The 25,279-nt window shown below is 47.8% G+C and overlaps 1 pseudogene; it reads right to left on the bottom strand.

Annotated features, from left to right (window-relative positions):
• Positions 1–6,586: 6,586 nt before the first annotated feature.
• Positions 6,587–23,584, bottom strand: LOC147111075 (leucine-rich repeat flightless-interacting protein 2 pseudogene; annotated as a pseudogene).
• Positions 23,585–25,279: the final 1,695 nt, after the last annotated feature.

Genomic DNA, 25,279 nt, shown 5'->3' with positions numbered 1-25,279 from the left:
CAGTGGATCCTGTGGAGATATTCCACTCAACCATAGTCGAATGTCTACCTGTGACGAATGCAAACATAGAAAAGGAAACACGAAATGACCCGACACTCTCCTGGGTCTATGATTTAACGGTGAAGGGATGGCCAGCACATGGCGAACCACTGTTGCCAGCATTCTCGCCGAGAAGAGAACAGCTGTCAGTGTGCAGAGGAACCTTGATGTGTGGACCCAGAGTAGTAATTCCACCCAAATTGAAGGATAGAGTGCTCAATGAGCTTCATGAGGGTCATCTGGGAGGGGTAAAAATGAAGAACTTAGCTAGAGCGTTTGTGTGGTGGCCGGGAATCGATAGAGAAATCGAAGAGATGACCAAGAGCTGTACAGGATGCCAGAAGGTCCAAAACGCCCCACCACAAGCCCCTCTACATCCATGGGAGTGGCCCTCATCTCCATGGCAAAGGGTGCACATTGATTTTGCTGGTCCATTTATGGACTCGATGTTTTTAATTGCGGTGGATGCACATTCAAAGTGGCCAGAGGTAATAAAAATGTCCTCAACCACCACAGAAAAAACTATCACAGTCTTACGAACCATATTCACCAGAAATGGGCTGCCTGAACAGATTTGCTCCGACAATGGACCACAGTTTGTGTCTGAAGAGTTCCGGAGGTTCTTAAAGAACAATGGTGTTAAGCATTACACATCCGCCCCATATCATCCAGCCACCAATGGATTGGCTGAGAGGTTCGTTCAAACATTCAAGAAGTCTATCAAGGCAATGTGTAATGAAGACATACCCCTACAACACAAGGTGGATAACTTCTTGTTTGCCTACTGGAATGCGACACATGCAGTTACCAACCAAACTCCAGCCATGATGTTCTTCGATCGAAGACTACGATGCCGCTTGGATTTGGTTAAGCCAAACATCAGAAGAGATGTGGAGAACAGGCAGTTTCAGAATATGAATGAAAGGCCGACCAGGAGTTTTAAGATAGGTCAACCAGTTTTGGCCCGGGACTACCGCACAGAGAAATGGCAGCCAGGAACGATCTGCACACGACAAGGACCCCTAATGTATACCGTGGATGTTGGAGAGAGCATTGTAAGACGCCATGCTGACCAGATTCTAGAGTCACTGGAAAACGTCAATTCCACACCACGATCCGATACACCTGGTGATGAAACCGAAGTACCAATTGCATCTACCTCAGAATCGGTGATATTGGAAGCAGACGAACCAAACAACGACGTTGATCCCGAATCAACTTTGCCAGAAGAACCTGATACCCCAAAGAGGCGTTATCCAGACAGAATCAGGAAGCCTCCTCAAAGACTGAACTTATAATTGCTTAACTTCAGCTAATGTATCTAGCAACTGTAATTGTAAATATGTTATTTAATTATTAATCGAATGTTATGTACTGTTTAGCTAAAAGGGGAGGAATTGTAGTGTATGTACTTTGCAGAAGGAACTATATTCTGCAGCCCCTGTATACTGCAGTACCAGTAGTGACCACCCCTGTATATAAGCCTGTGTAGTAACTTTGCATAGTAGTTCCAGTTTGTCTCCACTCAGTAAAGACCTGTTGTAACCAACTCCTGCAGTCCGTGTCTCAATTACACACGGACATAATACTTATGAGTTCAGGCTGCACAAAACACCCTAACTTCTCTCTCACACAAAAGCAAAATACTGCGGAGGCCGGAAATCTGAAATAAAAACAGAAAAATGCTGTAAATACTCAGCAGGTCAGGCAGCATCTGTGGAGAGAGAAACAGAGTTAACGTTTCAGGTCGAGTACCTTTTTTCTAAGGTCATTGACCTGAAACGTTGATCTGTTTCTCTCTCCATGAATGCCGCCTGACCAGCTGAGTATTTCAAGCATTTTTCTGTTTTTATTTCGAACTTCTCTCTTCTTGGGGGTAGATTTTAACTTTCAGGTGGCTGGCCTGTTCCTGCCAGCGGGAGTCAGCCGTTTCAAGGCCCTGACATTCCTGCTCCTCTGGCTTCACAAAAATGTAACTAGGAAAAAGTTTTGGGGCTGTCTTGGGAGCGGCCAGCAATGGTTCATTTAAGGTCCACTTGTTAAGCCCCTCAACACCAGAACACATGGGCGGACATTCCAGCCGCATGATGCTTAAAATTGCATTTAGACTCCTTACTATGCAAATCAGGGTCCTATGATGTAGCTAAGAGGCCAACCACCTGAAACAGGCAGGCGCTCAGGCTGCCCATGGAAAGGCCCCTTTAAAAATGGCAGCAGCTGAAGCGATAGCGTTAACGGGGCAGCAAATCTAATGACCCCATTTTGAAGCGGTCACAGCCCATTAACGTTGATTTCGGCTAGGTGAAATCACCCCCATGGCTTTTTACATTACAAGGCACAAGTCAGGAGTGTGATGGAATACTCCCCACTTGTCTGGATGAGTGCAGCTCCAACAACACTCAAGAAGTTCAACACCATCCAGGACAAAGCAGCCCGCTTGATTGGCACCCCATCCACCACCTTAAACATTCACTCCCTCCACTACCAGTGTACCGTGGCTGCAGTGTGTACCATCTACAGGATGCACTGCAGCAACTTGCCAAGGCTTCTTTGGCAGCACCTCTCAAACCTGCGACCTCTTCCACCTAGAAGGACAAGGGCAGCAGGCACATGGGAACACCACCACCTCCAAGTTCCCCTTCAAGTCACACACCATCCTGACTTAGAAGTATATCACCGATCCTTCATCATTGCTGGGTCAAAATCCTGGAACTCCCTCCCTAACAGCACTGTGGGAGTACCTTCACCACACGGACTGCAGCCATTCAAGAAGGTGGCTCACCACCACCTTGTTGAGGGCAATTAGGGATGGGCAATAAATGCTGGCCTTGTCAGAGACACCCACATCCCATAAACAAATTTTTAAAAAAGTGACCACTTCAAAAAGTACTTAATTGGCTGCAAAGTGCTTTGGGCCGTCCTGAGATCATGAAAAGCACTAGATAAATGCAAGTCTGTCTTTCTTTACTAACAACTACTACTATAAGTTGGTAAAATGAAGTTTCTGCCATCCAAGCTGTCAATCATAGATGGCAATCCAATCAAGGACCTGGCCCTTTTCCTGTGAGTGTCAAAATTGGCTGTCAATCAAAGTCACTACCCCCAGTTTGAGGATTTATCCTTCCAGGAGTCGGTCTGATTGCATGCCACACTGCAAATTGAATAGCAAGATATCGCAATGTCACTTGGTGGGACAATGGGGACATCTCTAACAGTACAGTGCAATGGTTCAGATTGCAAATAATCCCACCCTGGCCCCCCATGATTAGCTAATTATCATTTCAACCACTATTATGTTGGGCTTAAAGGAACTTGCACCTCGAGTAGACAAAAAGACTAGTTCAAAAAAATGATTTTCTGTTTAAAAAAATACTTTGCGTAGCCTAGGGAGTTAACCTCTTACATGATGATTCTGGCATTCTAAGAGTACAAGTTTAAAAAGAAACTGGACACAGGCAAAACCTACTTTGTAACAGGATATTTCTGAACTATGACAACCAGTTAAAAAAGCAAATCTGTTTACTTGCAACTGAGAAAGATTCTACATTAATTATACGCACAGAACTAAATGATCACTGCTTTTCCATCTGCAACTGTCAAGATATTTCATGTTTCATTCTACTAAACCTGGTAATACTTATATTTTTGGAACCTTTACTTCTCTCTGCAGAATTACATCTCCAGTAAAACATACTGGCCCAGAATTTCCACATCGTTTTCGCTGTAATTTCAGCGTACAATTGGGGCAAGTAACTTTTTTTGGCAACAGCTTTGGTTGGAACTGGAAGTGATTTACACAAATTTGCCACAAGAAAATCAATCTCCCTGAATTCCCTCACGCTTTTTGGCCCTTTCCGCAATCCGTGCTCCGAGTCCCGATTGAGCACATTTAAATAAATATTAATGAGGCCAGTGGCCCTCCAGCACCAAGTTTCCCGCAATTACACTTGCAAAACACTCAGGGTTAGTTACGCTGAGAATGATGAGGTTCAGCTGTTACCAGGATTAGCTGAGACGGGCAGAAGTGAGAACTTTGTGAGCCTCAAACGTGTGGAGAGTTTCAGTAGCAATTTGTGCAGCTGGGAATGACTTTTTGTAGCCATTCTTTGGGCTTTCTGCCAACACAGACCTGCACTTGCTTCTTACTGCTTCTGACAGTGTAAGACCAGTGGCAGATTTTCACCTCCCAACCACAGTGAGGACTCCTCAGGAACAAGTATGGTGTTCGCTATGAGCACAGCTTTGTATGCCATTATCATGCAGAGGAGGAGGGGCAGCACATGGAGCAAAGGAAAGTTAGGCAGCTTTAAGGAGGTTGGACCTCACCAGATAATAACCCCTCCCCCCATAGAATATATAGGCAAAGCACAGGGGCCTTAGTGAGGTGATGTGTATAAGGGAGAACTTCACCAAAGAGGCAATGGGGCAGCTCTGAGCTCTGCCATGTACGACATGAAGACCTGCAACCATCATTAGCTACACAATGCCTTCATCCTTTAAAATTCGGGCCACCCTAACCTCTTCAGGGAAGAAAATCATGTCAACAGGAATACATTCAGCAAGAGTTGGTAACCCTTTATCTGGTACATGAATGATACCTGAGCTGTACTTTGATTGATCTAAGTTATGTCTTCTGTTGACTAGCACTCAGCGGCATAGAAGTTGAGTTCACTTCCTCTGAGAGTGTCATACAGATGCCACTCCATGGCTGAAGGTCTGGTTCCAGGAGCTGACAGCAGTCTGCAATCATCTCCTTGTTAAGCTTCTGCCTCCTTTCACACTGTTCCTTGCTGAGGTCCAGGAAGGTGACTTTTTAGCAGTATTCACATTGCATCAGGTAGTATTGTCTAAAAGTCCACCTCCAATGTCTCAAACCTCCTAGGCTGTGGTCTCCTGGTGTTGCTGCTCATGCTTCTTGGAAGTATATAGCTTTGGCAGACTTTGGTGGGGGAATCCAGAACAAGGGGCCATAACCTTAAAACTAGAGCTAGGCCATTCGGGGGTGATGTCAGGAAAGGCTTGTTCACATAAAGGGCAGCGGAAATCTGGAACTCTCACCCCAAAAAGCTGTTGATTGAAAATTTCAAAACTGAGATATAGACTGGGATAGTAATAGTGTAAAGGGCAGAGAGGGGGAAGAATTTCTGGTGTGTTCAGGAGAACTTTCTTGATCAGTATGTTTCCAGCCCAACGAGGAAGGAGGCATTGCTGGATCTGGTTCTGGGGTATGAGGTAGGTCAAGTGGAACAAGTGTCAGTAGGTGAACCTTTAGGGAACAGTGATCATAGTATCAAGGTTTAGATTAGCTATGGAAAAGGACAGGGCGAAATCTAGAGTAAAAATACTTAATCGGAGGAAGCCAATTTCAGTGGGATGAGAACGGATCTGGCCTGGGTAAATTGCAATCAAAGATTAACAGGCCAAACTGTAATGGAACAATGGGCTGCCTTTAAAGAGGAAATAGTTCAGTTACAGTCGAGGTACATTGTACTGGTTTTGCTAAATGTACCCTTATCCAGTTATCCAGTCAGCTAAACACTCATGCAAATAACTCCTCGAGAAACAGGGTGCGGTTTTGAAGCTTTACTTGAATAAAATTTGTGAAACTGTAAACAAAGACAAAGTATGTTTTGTACATAGAGCTGAGCATTATGCATTAGATGTTACATAAGATATAAACATGTTTATGACAACAGAATAGACTAATTGTATAACTAAATAGCACTGAAGCTAAACCTCGGTAGCTAACAGCTAATAACTTCTTATAGACAAAGTATTGTCAAAATACTACACTGACAAGGCTGTTATCATGTTACTAAACAAGGATACTCACAGACATTGCGTTTTGCCTAGCGTATAAGAAGGATGGAACAGGATTGAGAATGTCTGCCTCATGTGAGCTTTCTTCACAACTCAGCAGGTACTTCCTGGAATACTACTTCCGGGGCAAACAAGGAGGAGGTCAAATAACACCCTGCTTGTGAGGGTGCCGGTTAGTTCCCTCAGTAACCCCTAGATGGCACCTTCACTTGTTTTTTTCCCTTTGCTAATTGTTACTAGTTTCTCCTGTGTTTATTACTTAACTGTCTTTTATCAGGTTTATTGGTTTCACCTGTTTTTGCTTCTATTTAAGTTCTGTGGTTTCTTCCCTCTGTGCTCAGCCTTGACAAGCCGTTTGCCTAGTGGTAGCTTGTCTTGAGCTCCTATGTTTGTAACTGTTTACCTGTGTGATTCTAGTAAAGTACTTTTATTTAAGACTGCATACCTGCTTCTCGCCTCATCTGTCTGCACTTGGGTCCAGAACCAGCCTCGCCCTGACACTGCTATACAATAACACTGCTATACACTAACTACCACTAGAGGGTGCTATCTGCATGTAATAAGTCCAGAATACTCCCCGTCTGGGGTCGTTAACGACCCCACATAATCCTAACTCTACTTGTCACTGGAGTCCTCTGGTGACAAAAGAAGGACCAACTCTGAGAAGTCAGTCGGTGTCAACGATAGGATGCAGCTTCCGTAGACTGCTGTGAGGGGGTAGGTTGTGTTCTGCTGCTATGCACTTCAACTCTTCTGAGTAACACTCATGTTGGACGCTCTTCATCACAAGGATTTTGGCTCTCTTGAGCTCCTCTTCAGAGGGACTCTTACGACAGGTGTGCCACCCATGGCAGCTATTCTCTTGTGTAGGCTGGGAGAAGGTATGAGCTATGTGTGTTAGGCGTGCTACTGTCCGGGAAGGGGCGCAGGCAGACCAAAGGGCCTCCTCTTTTCTGCTTTTAGTTCATCCTCCATTTTTTCAGAGTTTTCTGTTGCTGTTTTATAACGAAGCACCTGTCCTTCGCGTCTGGCAACATTTTGTTCAACAGTGGCAATATCCTGTTCTGCTGTAGACAGTTTAAACTTGTACTCACTCAACTGCCTATTCGCATCCCTCTGCATTTCAAGAATTTGTAGATCTGTGCCATTTTCTAGTCAATCAGAATCCGTGAGCACATTCTCAATCTTAGAGTTCTTCTACCGTTCCTCTTCCAACTGCAATTTCAGCTTTCTGATCTATGCAAGTAATTCTTCCTTTTCATCAGCCAGTTTCTTTAGCTGCACATCTAGTGGTCCATCTCCTGCACCTTCAAGCACTTGAGCGGCCTCTTGAGACACAACTGTAATCGCACCAACAACTGGTTCATGGTTTACATCACCATTAGGTGTGCCTTCTGGGATTATCACCAAACCGTGTTTCTCTATAAGCTCGTCTCTTTGCCGAATACCTTCTTTTAGTTCTTCTACTTTATGTTGTGACACACTACACGTATGTTTTTGTCGTTCCAGTTCCTTAGATTTTTCCTCATTTTCTCTATATAGCTCTGCCATTTGCTCCTCCAATTCCTCAATAACATCTTTTAGTGTATCCACTTGGTAGACGAGGTTAGATTTTTCATTGTCTAGTTGTGCATTGGAGACCATAGCTTTTTTTGTATTTCTCTTCTACTTCTGATAAGGAATCCCGCAATTCACTGAGTGAACCATCTGGATCCAGAATGCTACTCGTATCCCCACTCCCTCGTCTAGGGGAAGATCCCCCAAGTGAGGCCAGTGTCGCTGCCGACAACCCTGCAACTGCATTTCGAGAAGCAGGCTGAGAAAACGATTCAGCCTTCTCATCCAACTCTTTCTGCTGCAAAAGGGCCTCCGTCGCTCCCCCAAAGGGTTTTCAACAATGTGTGCTTTGTCCTCCCAGCCACCAGAGGGCTAAAGCCAGCATTCTCCACCATATGCAATCAACCACCACCTAGACCGAAGGGTGTGTTGATGCGGGATGGAGGACACAAGCACAGTCACAAGATTGGTAAATGAAATACAGCAGTTAGCTGTGTTTTATTTTTAGCAAACGGGGAAAAAAGGTTCACGTCTGGCAAAATCCAAAGAACATATGACGTTCAAAAAGAAAAATGAAGAACAAAACCATCACCCGCCCCGGGTGGTTAGGAAGGCAGTCCTTAAATCAATTTCCTCCAAAAACAATAAGCCAGGGTTACTTTACCACTGGATCTTTCTCAGCCGGTCCAGGGATCACATCCGGCTCTCAGAACTAAACAACATTCCACCCGGGTTCAACAGCAGACCTCTCTGTGGCAGCTGCAAGCTGGGCCCCAACAGCAGCCTTGGCCTTGTCCTGGCTTTCTCCTCAGGTACTGGTACTGGGCCTGGCCCTCAGGCCCTGGCCCTGAAGGGATGCACTAGTTTGCCTTTTGAACTCCTGAGCTAATGGGTACATTTGCCTCAGGTGTGTTGGAGGTGGGTGTGGCCTTCACCTGAATTGGAGTGAGAGGGGGACTTTGTCTCCATCTGGTGGCCACATACCATCCATCCACCACAAACCACCCCCATAGCTCACAGGTGATAGACTCCGAAGGAGGGAAGCTACCAACACTCTTGGCCTTCCTGGAGTGGAGGAGCTAGCTCTGCATGATCGTTGACAAGCATTTTCTTGACAAACTCTAGGAAGTGTGCTTTCATCTTTGGCTTCTTCTCTAGTGTGCGACGGAGTGAGTTAAGACGATTATAGGCACACTCCCTGTTGTTCGGCAGCCGTCGTCTAGGGTTCTGGAAGGGTAAGGGTGTAACCCAGCTGTTAGAGCTGTCACGAGAGACCTCATTGTCAATAATCTGGAGGAATCTCATGTTGTCGATCGATGGAGCAAGTTTGTGGTCATTGGCGGTGCGACAGAAGACTGACTGACCCGGGTTCTCTCCAGTGAGCATCATCTGTGTGCTGTTTGTGGAGATCAGCGCTGGGGGGTTCTGAGGCTGGGCCGTATGATTGAACTTCACTGTCACTCGAATCTAACTACTGCATGGGGTAAGGTAGCTTGGACGACCATTCTCCAAGATGGAAGTCTTGAGTGTGTTCACCTGAGATGGCTTGTGAGCACCCCTGAGGCACACGTCTCCAACAACGACCCAGCCGAGGTCTAGCCTTTGGGCGAAAGGGGCATCATGCGGACCGTTGCTCTGTTTCCTTGCCTTATGTACCCTCAGGATGTCCCTGCCCAACAACAGGAGTATGTCTGCGTCTGGATCAAGAGGTGGGATCTCGTCTGCAATGCGTCTCAGATGACGGTGGTGATGAGCTGCATTTGGAGTGGGAATCTCAGAACGGTTGTCGGGGACTTGATTACATTCGATCAGTGTAGGAAGGGGGAGACTAATCTTCCCGCCGGCTGACTCAACAACATAACCACAGGCCCTCCTGCCAGCTGTCTCTGAAAGTCCAGCACACGTCTTCAACGTGTAAGGCGACAGACTTCCTTTGACCTTGAAGATGTCAAAGAACTCGGATCTTGCTAGAGAATGATTGCTTTGTTCGTCTAGTATGGCATACATCTTTTCAGATTCCTCGCGACGTCCTACAGGGTACACATTAACGAGGCATATCTTGGAGCATGCTCTTGCGCTCACTCCTTTTCCACACACCTCGGTGCACTTGGATGTAATCTCCGGACCGGCAGCTCCCTCTCTCTCCCCGCCGTGCTCTGAGGCGGGAGGAGACGACTCTGACTTCCAAGGAGCTGGGCCTGGGTGGAGTGCTGAAATGTGCCGATCACTTTCACATTCTGTGCATTTTGCATTTACCTTGCAGTTCTTGGCGAGATGGTTCGTGGAAGAGCAGCACTTGAAGCATATAGAGTTCTCTTTGAGATACTGTTTGCGGTCTTCCAGGGACTTCTCTCTGAAGCCTCTGCACTTCTTTAATGGATGGGGCTTGTTGTAGATGGGGCATTGTTTGCTCATATTCTCAAATTTCTTCTGATCCCTTGTGTTCTCGGTTGAAGACACTTGCGTTTTGTGGACAGATATTGGTGTCTTTCCATGTCTGTCAAACTTGTCTCTTCTGGCAAGTGCTGTGTGGGAGGAGAAGAAGTTGAAGCTGGGGTCAGTCCTGGCTTTGGCTTCTTTACAGATGAAGTTGGCAAACACAGAGAATGGAGGGAAGGTAACATTGTGCTTTAGCTTGAACTTTGACCCGAATGATGTCCACTTCTCCTGCAGATTGAATGGAAGCTTGTCAACGATGGGACTTACCCCTCTGGAAGTGTCTAAGTACGATAGGCCGGGTAGGTAGCCATCCTGCTTTGCGGCTTCGAGTTCCGACAGCAGATCTCCAAGGTCGCGGAGCTTCTGGGGTTCCTTATTTGTCAACTTTGGAAAGTTCTCCAATCTGGCAAAGAGAGCCCTTTCAATGGCTTCAGGCGAGCTGTAGCTTTCTTCCAGCCTCGCCCAAGCCATCATCAACCCAGCTGGCGGATGTCTCACATTGACTGCTTTTATCCTGCGTGCCTGTCCGGCGGACTCTGGGCCGAGCCATTTGATAAGGAGGTCGAGCTCTTCTCCTGCCGACAGGTCTAGGCCCGATATGGCACCGTGGAAGGAGGACTTCCAGGCCCAATAATTCTAGGGTCTATCATCAAACGTGGGCAGCACGGTGGCATAGTGGTTGGCACTGTTGCCTCACAGCACCAGAGACCCGGGTTCGAATCCGGCCTCGGGCGACTGTCTGTGTGGAGTTTGCACATTCTCCCCGTGTTTGCGTGGGTTTCCTCCGGGTGCTCCGGTTTCCTCCCACAGTCCAAAGATGTGCGGGTTAGGTTGATTGGCTATGATAAATTGACCCTTAGTGTTAGGGGGATTAAATACGTGGGGTTACAGGGATAGGGTGGGATATGTGTTGGTGTAGGGGTTACGGGGATCGGGTGGGATATGTGTCGGTGCAGGCTCGATGGGCCGAAATGGCCTCTATCTGCACTGTGGGGTTTCTGTGATTCTGTGGTTAACCCTTTTGTCACCATCTGGCTGCATGCAAGGTATTTGGCAAGGTCGTAGGTGGTGGGGCCTGTGCCATGGTTGCCTTGAGTAGGGGCTCTGTTGGGGGTCTCAAGGAAACGAGAGGGGGTTTGCTGCTGACTTACTCTCTTCAGCGCTCCATTTTTCTGCACGGTGTCCTCTGTTCTGCGGGGGAGGATCCTGTGACTTGGGGCACACAGTCCATTTTGACCTTGGTTAGTGACATGGGGCATGTTATATGAAGTGCTTGCATCTGTAGAGATGTGCGGGTCTTCATCTCTCTCTCTCGTAAACTGTGTGTCGGCTTGGTCGCTCACGTAATCTGTGGTGCGCTGTAGTCGACTCTGACGTGGAACGGGAATTAAAGGTTTGTTAGCTGACCCAGGATCAGCTTCCATTAAAACTGCCTCCAATATTTGTGCCTCAGCTAATGCAGCATCTATCTCTTTTTCTTCCTGCAGAGCATTTAATGTGGCTTGGAGACGGGCCTGTTCAACTTGGAGACGGGCCTGTTCAACTTTTATTTCTATTTCTTTGTTGGCATAAGCAGCTCTGGCTCGGGCTGCTTCTAGCCTAGCCCGTGCTTTGGCGATGGCCATGGTTACCCTAGAGCCAGCTGATGACCTAGAACCAGCTGATGACCTAGAACCAGCAGATGATCTGTAGTAACGAGAGCTTATAGACAGTTTGTCACATTCTTCAGTTTCATCTAACTGTTTAAGGTCTTCTACTCGCTGAGTAGCGTTTTCGGTATTACCTCCTGCCATGATGATGTGAGGTAAGTGTGGTGTACAAGGTGAAGACTTAAGCTGGCTGTGTCGTGATGGCTTACTCTGCGCCTAGATGACGGCCACTTAACTCTCAGTCCTTGCTGCTCCACATGGAGGATCTCCTCTCTGCACAGCTAGCCGTATTGCTGTCTTTTCACTGTACTGGTCTCGCTAGACGTACTCTTATCCAGTTATCCAGTCAGCTAAACACTCATTCAAATAACTCCTCGAGAAACGGGGTGCGGTTTTGAAGCTTTACTTGAATAAAATTTGTGAAACTGTAAACAAAGACAAAGTATGTTTTGTACATAGAGCTGAGTATTATACATTAGATGTTACATAAGATATAAACATGTTTATGACAACAGAATAGACTAATTGTATAACTAAATAGCACTGAAGCTAAACCTCGGTAGCTAACAGCTAATAACTTCTTATAGACAAAGTATTGTCAAAATACTACACTGACAAGGTTGTTATCATGTTACTAAACAAGAATACTCACAGACAATGCATCTTGCCTAGCGTATAAGAAGGATGGAACAGGATTGAGAATGTCTGCCTCATGTGAGCTTTCTTCACAACTCAGCAGGTACTTCCTGGAATACTACTTCCGGGGCAAACAGGAAGAAGGTCAAATAACATCCTGCTATACAATAACACTGCTATACACTAACTACCACTAGAGGGTGCTATCTGCATGTAATAAGTCCAGAACATACATTCCCACTAGGGGGGAAGGTAGGACAACTTAAGTCAGAGCTCCCTGGATGGCGAAAGAGATAGAGAGTAAGATGAAGCAGAAAAAGAGCACATATGACAGATGTCAGGTTGAGAATACATCTGAGAATCAGGCTAAATATAGAAAGGTCAGAGGAGAAGTGAAAAAGAAAATAAGAGAGGCAAAGAGAGGGTATGAGAATAGCATGACAGCTAACATAAAAGGTAATCCAAAAGGCTCTATAGGAATATAAATAGTAAATGGGTAGTAAGGGGGGGCGATTAGGGAGCAAAAAGGAGACTTATACATGGAGGCAGAGGGTATGGCTGATGTGCTAAATGAGTACTTTGCATCTGTCTTCACCAAGGAAGAGGATGCTGCCACAGACATAGTGAAGGAGGAGGTAGAGGAGATACTGGATGGGATAAAAATTGATACAGAGGTACTAGAGAGGCTGGCTGTACTTAAAGTAGATAAGTCACCAGGAGCAGATGGGATGCATCCTAGGATTCTGAGTGAGTTAAGGAGGAAATCACGGAGGTACTGGCCATAATCTTCCAATCCTCCTTGGATACGGGGGTGGTGCCAGAGGACTGGAAAATTGCATATGTTACACCCTTGTTCAAAAAAGGGTGTAAAGATAAACCCAGCTACTACAGGCCATTCAGTTTAACCTCGGTCGTGGGGAAGCTTTTAGAATCAATAATCAGGGACAACATTAACAGTCACTTGGACAAGCGTAGATTAATTAAGGAAAGCCAGCACGGATTTGTTAAAGGCAAATTGTGTTTAACCAACTTGATCGAGTTTTTTGATGAGGTAACAGAGAGGGTTGACGAGGGCAATGCGGTTGACGTGGTGTACATGGATTTCCAAAAGGCATTTGACAAAGTGCCACATAATAGGCTTGCCACCAAAGTTGAAGCCTATGGAATAAAAGGGACAGTGGCAGCATGGATACAAAGTTGGCTAAGTGACAAGAAACAAAGAGTAGTGGTGAACGTTTATTTTTCGGACTAGAGGGTGTTCCCCAGGTGTCGGTTCTAGAACCACTGCTCTAGAACCACTGCTTTTCTTGATATATATATTAATGACTTAGATGTGGGTGTACAGAGCACAATTTCAAAATTTGCAAATGACAGAAAACTTGGAAGTATAGTGAACAGTGAGGAGGAGAGTGATAGACTTCAGAAAGATATTGACAGGCTGGTGGAATGGGTGGACACATGGCAGATGAAATTTAACGCAGAAAATGCGAAGTGTTCCTTTTTGGTAGAAAGAAAGAGGAGAGGAAATATAAACTAAATGGTACAATCCTAAAGGGGGTGCATGAACAGAGAGACCTGGGGGTATGTGTGCACAAATCGTCGAAGGTGGCAGGGCAGGTTGAGAAAGCAGTTAAAAAAGCTTACGGGATCCTGGGCTTCATGAATAGAGGGATAGAGTACAACAGCATTTTATGATGAATTATGATGAACCTGTATAAAACATTAGTTCGACCTCAACTGGAGTATTGGCCTAGAAATTCAGTTGCGTTCGCCAGCCGTTAGCGCCATAAGAGGAGTAGATCTCGAGCGCTAGGCACTTAGCGGCCGGGCGCAGAATGATCTGCGCCTACGCCCAACTTCAGTTGACATTTAGCGCCGGCACAAAGTGTTTGCGCGCGCTCAGCTGCGTGCGCAACTTATGACATCATTTCGTCGTGCAACGCCGTTTGTGCGCCCCAAACCGGAAATTCAGTGGCGCCCGCCCAATGTGGGCGTGGCGCTGTTAAGAACTGTGAGGTGGAACGCAGCAGAGGCCCTGCGGGCCTCGGGGAGCGCTAATTAAAGGGCACTTAGACTGAACTATAAAGGGCTGCCATTTTGCTGCAATGACTTTAGTGCTACGGATTTCTGGACAGAGACCAAGGAAGAGACCTTACTGATTTGGGCCAACATAGGAGAGGTATCTTTGGCTTCTGGCCAGAGCTTGGAAATTTGACTCATTGTGATTTCACTGTTTGCAAGTATATTATGGGGGCTGCATGGGGTTCCAACCCTCAGTTCCAGCATTATGTGCGAAGGGCTCGCAGACGCTGTGTGAGAGGGGCAGCCATGCCTAGACGCAGAGGGGCCATCAGGCGTCGGCAACGTAGGCCTTACCCACTCAGGGAATACCGCCAGCAGGTGTCCTATCTCACCATGACTGCCGCGCATTGTGTTAAGAGGCTGCGCTTCAGAAGGGAGGTGGTTGCAGAGATCTGCCAGCTGCTTCACAGAGATCTGCGTCCACAGCTGATGTGCAGGACGTCTCTGTCGGTGGAAGTGAAGGTCACGGTGGCTCTGAACTTTTATGCAAGCGGCTCCTTTCAAGCCGCTGCTGGGGACATAGCGAACATCTCCCAGTTCGCCGTGCATCGCTGCATCTGGCAGGTCACCGATGCCCTTTTCACAAGGAGACACCAATTCATCTCCTTCCCCATGACCCTAGAGAGGCAGGAGCAGCGTGCATTCGGATTTGCGAGGATCGCCGACTTCCCCATGGTGCAGGGCGCCATTGACTGCACGCATGTGGCTATGCGGGCACCTATCGACAATGCCGAGGATTACCGCAACCGGAAGGGCTACCATTCCCTCAATGTACAGCTGGTGTGTGACCACAGGCAGCGCATCCTAGCTGTCAATGCCCGCTTTCCAGGCAGCAGCCACGATGCATTTATCCTGCGCCAGACTACTGTGGCTGACATGTTCCAGGCACAGCCTCCCCCAAGAGGATGGCTTATCGGGGACAAAGGCTATCCTTTGTGTACATGGCTCATGACACCGCTCCGCGCGCCCAGGACCCCTGCTGAGGAGGCATACAACGAAAGCCATCAAGCCACAAGGAACATCATAGAGCAAACGATTGGCGTCCTCAAGCAACGGTTCCGCTGCCTGGATCGCTCCGGCGGATCTCTCCAGTATTCGCCGGATAGAGTCTCCCAGTTCGTCGTCGTTTGCTGCATGCTGCACAACCTGGCTATCCGCAGGACTCAGGCACTGCCACCTCACGTTGGACCACCACCTCAGGAGGACGAGCAGGAGGACCATGAGGAGGAGGAGGAGGAGGAGGAGTACCAGCCCAGGAGGGAGCCACAAGGTCCAAGGGCCGTCCGTCGGCGGCTTATTGAACGACACTTCTAGGCCCCCTGTCAGGGAATGGCTTGCGGCAATGAAGGCACATGAATGCAGCCGCTCCGCAAGCCCTCAGCCGGTTAACGCAACAACCACTTGAAACATCACACATGGACAAGCTGAATAAATAAAAAGCTTTATTGAACAAACTCAGGGCCCTTCCCACATGAAACCCAAAAACAGACAACACCCCCAAAAAACAGTCAAAAACATATCTCACTCCCACAACCTGGGGAGGAATAACAAAACTTGTCCATCCAAATGGCCTTCATCCTCGGCCTTACCAAAAGAACCCCCCCCCATAGAGAACACAACCACCCCCATATAAAAAAACAATGGCCTTCATCCTCGGCCTTACCAAGATAAACCCCCCCATAGAGAACACAAACACCCCCATATAAAAAAACATTTGCCTTCATCCTCGGCCTTACCAAAATAAACCCCCCCCATAGAGAACACAAACACCCCCAGATAAAAAAACATTTGGCAACACACTCTACTTTGTGTGCCGAGAGGGCGAGTCCTTGTCCAGGCTTTTCCGGCCCCTGGCCGACCTGCTGCTCCGCCTCAACCTGGGCCCTGTGGGTGTTGCAAGGCTGGGGGAAGGCTCCTGAGGGGCACATTGCGTGACGGCAGATGCCCTTGGGGGTCGGCCTAGACGAGCTCCGGCCCTCGAGGGGCCGGCTGCTGACTGCTGCAGCTGTGGCTGGGCAGCATCAGTCTCTCCAGCAGCTCGTCGCAGCTTTGCTGGGGGAGTGGCAGTGGCGGCTGCAGCAATGGGGGCAAGCTGGCTGATGCCAGGCGCTCGCTGGTCGCCAGAGACACTGGCACTCGGCCGGGCTGGCACTGCAGCAAGCGCAGCAATCTGGTGAAGGCCAGACCGCTGTGCTGCAGCAGCGCGGCGGGTGCCCTGGCGATGCGTGCGTGACACAGCGAGTGTGGCAGCAGTGAGTGCCCGTACTGCCCTGGTCTGTGCCCGCATCAGACCAGCCAGTGACTGCACGGCACCACTGATCAACTCTCCACTCGCTGCCTGTGCTGCCCTGAAGTCGTCCCGACTCGCGTCCTGTGCTGCCCTGAATTCGGCCCGACTCGCGTCCTGTGATGCCCTGAATTCGGCCCGACTCGCGTCCTGTGATGCCCTGAATTCGGCCCGACTCGCGTCCTGTGATGCCCCGAATTGTGCCCGACTCGCGTCCTGTGATGCCCCGAATTGTTCGAGACCCCTGGCCTGTGCTGCCGCGAGTTTTTCGAAACCCCTGGCCTGTGAGGCCCCGAAATCGGCCACACTATGAGCCAGGGACTCAATGGCCTCAGGCAACCGTCCCACAACCCCCATGAACTCGGTGTGCCGACGATCCAAGTCCGCGGACATTTGATCAAGGAGGCGCACCTCCTGGGCGAGGACCGTCTCTGGACTGGAGGCCGGACTCTCCCTCTGGGGAGAAGGCCGCCGAGCTGGCCGACCCTTCCCGTGTGGCTGCACGCCACTGGGCCCAGGAGCTACACCCCCATGCAACACTTCCCCCTGGCTCTCCTCCAGGGAAGACGTGTCCCCTCCATTGCCATCCCCTGGCGCGGATGAGGGTTCCCCCGATGTGCCGCCTTCCTCTTGCTCCTCCTCGTCCTCCTCTTCCGAGAGACTGACACTCGCAGCTTCAGGGACCTCCTCCTCACCAGCTGAAAGCAGGAAGGCACAAGAGTAGCTTTAGAGTGAGGACAGGGCGTCAGCGAGGGAGGCATGAGTGGTGGCATTCTGCGCATTGGTCGGACAGTGGCAAAGGATGTAGATCTGAAGCGCAAGGGGAACGAGAGAGGTCCAAACGGTCATGTCCTTACCATTGGGGCCCAGCACAGGGTCGGCATCTCCAATTGCAACGGGGCCAATCACCCGGGCACCCATGAGTCGACCCACGCGCTCCTCCAGGTCACTGAGCTGCTGGAACTGGGCACGGCCTCCCCCGGTGTCAGTCCGGCTTTTCAGATTCTGGGCCAGCTTGGCCTGCAAGAGAAAGGACGGCCTCTAAGTACAGTGTGGTGCCCTGTTGTTGTGTGCACTGCCTCCCATGGTCGAATAGCTTGGCCAGTGTGGTGCCCTGTTGTTGTGTGCACTGCCTCCCATGGTCGAATAGCTTGGCCAGTGTGTAAAGTGCAGAAAGTGCAATTGATGTTCATGCCAGTGCCATAGCTGCTGGATGAGGGCTGGCCATTAGGCCTTTGAGGTCCCTTTGCCCATAATGTGAGGTGCACATGCAAGGATGAGGAGGACACTGGAAAGGGTACTCACTCTGACAACCCGAGTGAGGTCGTTAAACTTTTTCCGGCATTGGTCAGCAGTCCTGGGGACATCGCTGTTGGCTGTGACCCTCTGGGCGATTTCCCTCCAGGCTCTCCTGTACACCCTCTTGGGAGGCTTCTTGCCACTGTCCGGGAACAAGATATGGCTTCTCCTCTCCAAAGCCCTAACCAGCACCTTTAAATCATGGGCAGAGAAGCGCTGCGCTCGCTCACGGGCCCTCTGCATCCTTGCTGGCGTATTTCTCTCCAGCAGCAGTGATTAGGCCTAGCTGGAGGGCTGCAGTATCCAGGGCGTGGCAACAGACCAAGTCGACCCTTCCCCCTTTAAGAGCTGGCCGGTGCCAGGGTGTCTGCTGTCAATCAAAACATGACCGCACCTGCGCTGCGCCCGGCCTCGGCGGTATCAGTCTGCACCGCCGGCTTAGCGCCTAAAGATAGGCGTGCAACGCCAGTTTTAGCGCTCGAGCAAACTCCTTGGCCAAAGCTACTGAATATCGGCGAAGTGGCCTCCACTTTCCGGCGGGCGCAAACTTTAGCGCCCGCCCGACTTTAACGCCCCAAAAGTGGCTATACTGAATTTCTAGGCCATTGTGTCCAATTCTGGGCACCGCACTTTAGGAAGGATGTGAAGGCCTTAGAGAGGGTGCAGAAAAGATTTACGAGAATGATTCCAGGAATGAGGGACTTATGTTATGTTGATAGACTGGAGAAGCTGGGGTTGTTCTCCTTAGAGCAGAGAAGATTGAGAGGAGATTTGATAGAGGTGTTCAAAATCATGAGGGGTCTGGACAGAGTAGATAGAGAGAAACTGTTCCCATTGGCAGAAGGGTTGAGAACCAGAGGACACAGATTTAAGGTGATTGGCAGAAGAATCAAAGGCAACATGAGGGAAAACTTTTTTACGCAGTGAGTGGTTAGGATCTGGAATGCAATGTCTGGAAGGGTGGTGGATGTAGACTCAGTCACTGCTTTCAAAAGGGAGTTGGATATGTACCTGAAGGAAAACTTTGCAGGGCTACGGGGAAAGGGCGGGGGAGTGGGACTAGCTGAAGTGCTCTTGCAGAGAGCCGGCACGGGCTCGATGGGCTGAATGGCCTTCTTCCGTGCTGTAACCATTCTATGATTCTATAAGATTGGTAAATTTTTGTTCGGCAAGGGTATTAAGGGTTGCGGAACTAAGGCGGGTCGATGGAGTTAAGATACAGATCAGCCATGATCTAATTGAACAGGCTCGATGGGCTGAATGGTCTACTCCTGTTTCTATGATGCAACAGTCATGCTGCGCAATTCACTGAGACTTTCCTTTAACCAATATTTTCTGCTCTTACTGCCACAACTCTGCTAGCTACCTCTGGTGCTTTAACTTTAAATGGAAGGAATTCACTCACAATGTGGGAGTGAATGTAAATTTATACATTCTGTGTTAATTGCTGCTTAACTAGCAAAATAAGAGCATTAACATTTGTAATTTTAAAAACTAGCAATAGTCAGCAGAGTGATGTTCATACTTAAACTGCAGGTACAACTATCACCAGTCATCCCACTGTATCCTAAGATGTTAACACTGTTAACGTTTAATTAAAAAATGAATTTAATTTCACAGCAAAAATATTTGTAAAACACAATTTTTTTTGGTGTCGAGCAGTTCTGTTTGCAGTACTGATGTATGATCAGCAGCATCAGACGCTATAAGTAACTGCTTCCAACAAGACCATGTAACTTCAAGAGTTTGACAGAGGGAGCCATTGTAAATTACTACTTGCGCTGTATAAAATATGTCTATAACTTTGCTTCTGTAAGTCATTTAAATTGTGAATAAATTTAGCCAGTACTTTTATCCTGTATGAAATAGATTAAGGGTCTAATACTTTTCATTTTCTGGATTGACATCACATTATGGGACTCTTGCACAAGTTCCAGTACACAGTATTAGTGCTGATTAGGGTAACTGTTAGCCATGCACTAAGGATGATTTTTCAGAATTCATTAGACTCGGGAACAGTGCCGATGGATTGGAGGGTAGCTAACGTTACCCCACTATTCAAAAAGGGGGGTAGGGAAAAAGCAGGTAATTACAGACCTGTAAGCCTTACATCAGTTGTGGGCAAAATGCTGGAGTCCATCATTAAGGATGAAATAGCGGAGCACTTAGCAAATGGGGACAGGATAGGACAGAGTCAACATGGATTTACAAAGGGTAAATCGTGCTTGACTAATCTATTGGAATTTTTTGAGGGAGTAACTGGTAGAATAGATGGGGGAGAGCCAGTAGATGTGGTGTACCTGGACTTCCAAAAGGCCTTCGATAAGGTCCCACATAAAAGATTAGCATGGAAAATTGAGGCTCATGGGATAAAGGGGAAAGTTTTGGCGTGGATAGGGAACTGGCTGTCAGATAGAAAACAGAGAGTTGGAATAAACGGCTCATTTTCTGAATGGCAGGCAGTAACAAGTGGGGTACCACAGGGATCTGTCCTGGGCCCCCAGCTGTTCACAATTTACATTAATGACCTGGATCAGGGAGTCGGATGCAGCATTTCCAAATTTGCAGACGACACTAAACTAGGAGGTGGGGTGGGCTCAGAGGAAGAGACCAGGAAGCTCCAGAGCGATTTGGACAGACTGGGCGATTGGGCGGATAAATGGCAGATGCACTATAATGTGGACAAGTGCGAAGTTATCCACCTTGGGTGCAGGAACGGGAGGGCAAATTATTATTTAAATGGCAATAGATTGGGAGAGGGGGAAGTACAGAGAGACCTGGGTGTTCTTGTACACCAGTCACTGAAGGCGAGCATGCAGGTGCAACAGGCGGTCAAGAAGGCAAACGGTATGCTGGCCTTCATAGCAAAAGGGTTAGAATACAGGAACAGGGATACCTTGCTGCAGCTGTACAGGGCACTGGTGAGACCACACCTCGAGTACTGTGTACAGTTTTGGTCGCCTCATCTGAGGAAGGATGTTCTTGCCATGGAGGGGGTGCAGCGGCGATTCACCAGGCTGATACCAGGAATGGCGGGAATGACCTATGAGGAGAGACTATGTAGTTTAGGGATGTACACACTGGAGTTTAGAAGATTGAGAGGGGACCTCATAGAAGTGTATAAAATTCTGACAGGTCTAGACAGACTGGATGCAGAAGGAATGTTTCCCTTGGCGGGTGAGAACAGAACTAGAGGACATAATTTAAGGATAAGGGCTAAACCATTTAGGACAGAGATGAGGGGGAATTTCTTCACTCAGAGAGTGGTGAACCTGTGGAACTCATTGCCACAGAGGGCAGTGTACGCCAGCTCATTAAATATATTTAAGAGGGAATTAGATATATTTCTACGGGCAAAAGGGGTTAAGGGTTACGGAGAGAAGGCGGGGACGGGATACTGAATTAAAGGATCAGCCATGATCTCATTAAATGGCGGAGCAGGCACGAAGGGCCGAATGGCCTACTCCTGCTCCTATCTTCTATGTATCTATGTATCTATGAGCTATGCTAACTCAACACAGCACAGAAACATATTTCAAGGAACATGGTCTACTTCCAGAGATGTCATGAGGTTCTGTGTGAGAGAAAATGCTGTTTGAAAAAAGCTCATACACAAAATAAATTACTCCCAGTAGTGAATTTGGCCATGATACGATTCTTGATGACTCTAGGAATATTAGTGATCATTTTAAATGCAGACAGGAAATATAGCAGTGCAGAGCCCTTGTTAGCAGAATGTGACGCTGGCCTACTTGGAAGAATGCAGGGATCCTGATTATCCTGTATAAACTAGAAATTCCCATAAATATGAACTCTGGATTAGTTAAAATAACTAAAATATGCTTCAGATCATCAAGATAATAAAGCGGTTGGTGACATGAAGGCAAATAGAGTCTGTGATTTAAACCCTGGAAGGAGAAGTAGATGATACGAGTTCAACATTCAACAGCTCTGAACTAAGCTGGAGATAAGGAGGAAGTTCTTTACATGGATTCCTGGCTATGTGGGAGAGTCCACTGTCCACTTTAATTATGTTGCATTTCTATTACAGATCTTGCAACAGGACTCTCAGTTCTAGTGAAATTTACCTTGTTTCATTTGCCGAGTGGATTGCTGAGCAATCGTGGCAACACAAAAACAACCGACCTTTCCAATATGAACAAAAAGCAAAATACTGCACATACTTTCCATTATATGGGCAAGGTCCATAAGGGCTAGCAAGCGGGAAAGTGGCCAGAACAAAATGGCATGTGCAGTGCTGCTGTTAAATTAACGGTTTATATTGCAACCGCTCTACTGTTTTGAGGGTCGTGGGAATAAATCACCTAATGGGGTGGGTCTTGGGCAGCTGGCTGGCAAAACTCGCCGGACAAACTTGCTGGCCGGTCCCCGGTAATCCCGGCACAAGGCCCGGTCCAGGCAGCGAGCGTCTTGGAGAAGCCTGACTGGCCTCTGGGCCGCAAGAAGGTAGGTTAAAATCCTGGAACACCCTCCCTAACAGCCCTGTGGGAGTACTTTCATCACACGGACTGCAGCGGTTCCAGAAGGAGGCTCACCACCTTCTCAAGGGTAATTAGGGATGGGCAATAAATGCTGACCTCACCAGTGACACCCACAGCCTGTGAATGAATAATTAAAAAAGGTCCATGGTTGGGGGGGTAATGTCTAGAGTGGCAGAGGCCCAGGCTGGTTTTATGGAGAATGGAGAATCACTCCTGTTCCTCCCAACCCCACAAAAATAAAAAGGAACTTTCCCTTGGGGTGCAGTTCGAAAGTCGGAGGGTGCAGGGCGCCCCCGTTCAATCCAAAAAATGGCAATCGTGGGCCTGCCGGCAGGCCCCGGGGACCATCGCCGCGGCCACAGGGCAGCAGGTCATTGGCCACCACCTGCGGTGCACCGGGCGGCAGACCCCAGCGTGTGCTTCTCCATTCCTCCACAGGCAGTGCTGTCGCCCAAGCCCAGGCGGCCGCTGGCAAATCACTGAGCGGCCGCCAGAGTATGGATTATCAGCGGGGCCTCCCCCAATCAACCGCACTTTGAAGAGAAAGGTGCTGATCTCCCAACACCTGGCAAAATGTAGACCCATGATTCTTTGGCCACAGCAAGAAGACTCTGGTATAACAACAGAAAATGCAGGAAAAACTCAGCAGGCCAGGCAACATCTGTGGAGAGGAGTTAGAGTCAACGTTTCGGGTCAAAACCCTTTATCAAGACTAAAGAGGCACAGGGAATGAAATAGATTAAGAGGCCAGGCTGGAAGAGAACAAAAGAGAGGCAGAGACATTAAGAGGTATTCAAAACGAGACGAGATGGTGATAGGACTAGTGGAGACAAAAGACGGCTCTAGATTAGGTGTGAAATGCGCTGGCTGAATGGGAGACAGCTTCCATGTGGGAGAGAGAGAAAAACAAGGAAAGGGGTGGGGTGGGGGGTGGAAACCAAAACAAAGGTGTGGATGAAAAATATAAGTAAAAATGTAATAGGGGCCGAGGTTATGATCTGAAATTGTTGAACTCGATATTGAGTCCGGAAGGCTGTAAAGTGCCTAATCGGAAGATGAGGTGCTGTTCCTCGAGTTCCTCGAGAAGACACTGGTGCTAGTTCAGTGTCTTTACAGCCGAGTAGCGCCCAGCATGAAATCAGCATCCCACAAGGAAAGGTTTCACATTGTGAAGGATTCGAAGGCAGTGTAAAGTGAATGGGACTCACATTTGCTTCTGATTCCTGTTCCTCAGCAATCTGTCCAGCGCTATTGGGGTTATCTTTGGCAGGCATCGTCTTACTGCTAATGTTTTTGTCTGGAACCATCAGTGCATGTGCCAATGAATGAACTATCCAGTGGAGGAGGTGCTACACTCAGATCTTGTCAACTAACCAGCAGAATGAAATAACAGATTTAATTGTAAACAGAAATGTACATGTATGTTATTCAAAATGTTAATGAGGTTAACTATACAACATGAAACGGAATATTGAAATGAATCATTAAGTATCCAATATTCAGCAGTAGTGCAGTAGTGTGTCTAAAGAACACAAACATTTTTAAAGTTTAAGGTGTTGGCCATCATGACATAACCTCTTACAAAGAACAACTTGTATTTATATAACGCCTTCAACATAGTAAAACGTCCTAAGGCGCTTCACGGGAGTGATATCAAACAACATTTGACACCGAGCCACACAAGGAGAAATTAGGGCAGATGACCAAAAGCTTGGACAAAGAGGTAGGTTTTAAGGAGCATCTTAAAGGAGGAAAGAGAGGTAGCGAGGCAGAGAGGTTTAGGGAAGGAATTCCTGACCTTAGGGCCTTGGCAGCTGAAGGCACAGCCCATGGTGGAGCGATTAAAATCGGGGATGCGCAAGAGGCCAGAATTGGAGGAGCGCAGATATCTCGGGGGGGTTGTGGGGCTGGAGGAGATTACAGAGATAGGGAGGGGTGAGCCCATGGAGGGATTTGAAAACAAGAATGAGAATTTTAAAATCAAGGCATTGCTTAACCAGGAGCCAATGCAGGTCAGTGAGCACAGGGGTGATGGGTGAACGGGACTTGGTGCGAGTTAGGATACAGGCAGCAGAGTTTTGCATGACCTCAAGTTTATGGAGGATAGAACGTGGGAGGCTGGCCAGGAAAGCATTGGAATAGTCAAGTCTAGAGGTAACAAAGGCATGGATGAGGGTTTCAGCAGCAGATGAGCTGAGACGGGCGGAGTCGGACGATGTTATGGAGGTGGAAATAGGCGGTCTTAGTGATGGCATGGATATGTGATCGGAAGCTCATCTCGGGGTCAAATATGACACTGAGTTTGCAAACAGTCTGGCTTAGCCTCAGACAGTTTCCAGGGAGAGGGATGGTGTCAGTGGCTAGGGACAACAACAAATTAATGAATAACATCAGGGAACAAACCCTTATGGCCAGTTGCTGTATGATGTCATCCTCTTAGGACTATCTGCCCTCTTAACACTAATAACTTTCAGCTGCCCCTCTGCTCACACCCACTGACTGAAAGCTGCCAGACAGCAGATGTTGCAGCTGTAAGAAGAAATGTGTATATTGATTCAAGAAGGAAACATTGTCAACAAAGCAGTAAACGTAAAAATCCATTTGTTTGTCACATTTCTAATTATTTAATATCAATGTTAAACAGATTATTTGAAAAACAGAGTCCAGACAAAGTATACACAAAGGATTAAACCCTTTCCCATCTAATGTGCTGAAGAAAAGTTAAGTGTTTTGATAGTACATGATTTACTTAGAAGAGCTTGGACAGTCAATTCAGTTTCTTATGGACATGTGTCTACAGAACAAAACTACCGATTTCACCTAAAGTGACCACAGGATGGCTAGTGTGAGAAATGAAAAAAATGTCACAAATGGGGTGCTATTTTGAGTTTGGGGTTGAACTCTATTGCTTGAGCAGAGTAAAGGGAGCTTTATTACACATCTAGCCGTGCTATACCAGACCTGGAAGT

This window comes from Somniosus microcephalus, chromosome 11, assembly GCF_052327205.1.
Source record: "Somniosus microcephalus isolate GS21.2 chromosome 11, FLI_Smic_1.0, whole genome shotgun sequence".
Lineage (NCBI taxonomy): Eukaryota > Metazoa > Chordata > Chondrichthyes > Squaliformes > Somniosidae > Somniosus > Somniosus microcephalus.
The sequence above is the reverse complement of the archived record's forward strand: the minus strand, read 5'-3'. Positions and strand labels throughout refer to the sequence as shown.